This window comes from Galendromus occidentalis, unplaced genomic scaffold (assembly GCF_000255335.2).
Source record: "Galendromus occidentalis unplaced genomic scaffold, Mocc_1.1 scf7180000075422, whole genome shotgun sequence".
Classification (NCBI taxonomy): domain Eukaryota; kingdom Metazoa; phylum Arthropoda; class Arachnida; order Mesostigmata; family Phytoseiidae; genus Galendromus; species Galendromus occidentalis.
The window spans coordinates 22,815-23,424 of NW_003803412.1; positions in this window are offsets into that span (position 1 = coordinate 22,815).

A 610-nucleotide genomic window follows, 5' to 3' on the forward strand; every position below is an offset into this window, starting at 1 on the left:
CCCGCTTTCCCGTTTCCCCGCTTTCCCGTTTCCCCGCTTTTAAGGTAGAAGGACTCATCGCATCGGAGAACTGACCCCCTATAACCGTCGCTGGATCCCCCAGAACACGCTCCTAAATCACGACGATCGTTTCAGCCGTTTTCGAGTCTGTAGGGTACCCCGGACGGACATACAGACAGAGAAACAGGTAGACAGACATACCTTTTCATATACATACATGGAGAGAAGATAGATAGATGGAAAGATCTGAACGAACTTCTGACCCTGTCAGAGGAGTTCCGATTGAGAAATCAAGCATCGGAGAGTCTCCCCTACAATCAGACCCAGGAAGCGAACCAGCATGCACCAAAACAGGCGGGAATCATTGGAAAGCTTCTTATTTGCGTCGAGCTGTGTTAGCTCCTTTCATCTCGGAACGGCAGCTTCTTCTGTGTGTTCCATCATTCTACTCAACAGATGCGGCTTTTCCGATGCTGCGAACTGGACGATGTACGATGTCACCCCTCAACGCGGGTAGCTCACTGGTGTCCAGGTCCCGCGAATCCGACATCCGACAATCATCTTGAGGGGAGGAAGAAGGGCTGACCGGATCGACGAAGAATGAATTCCA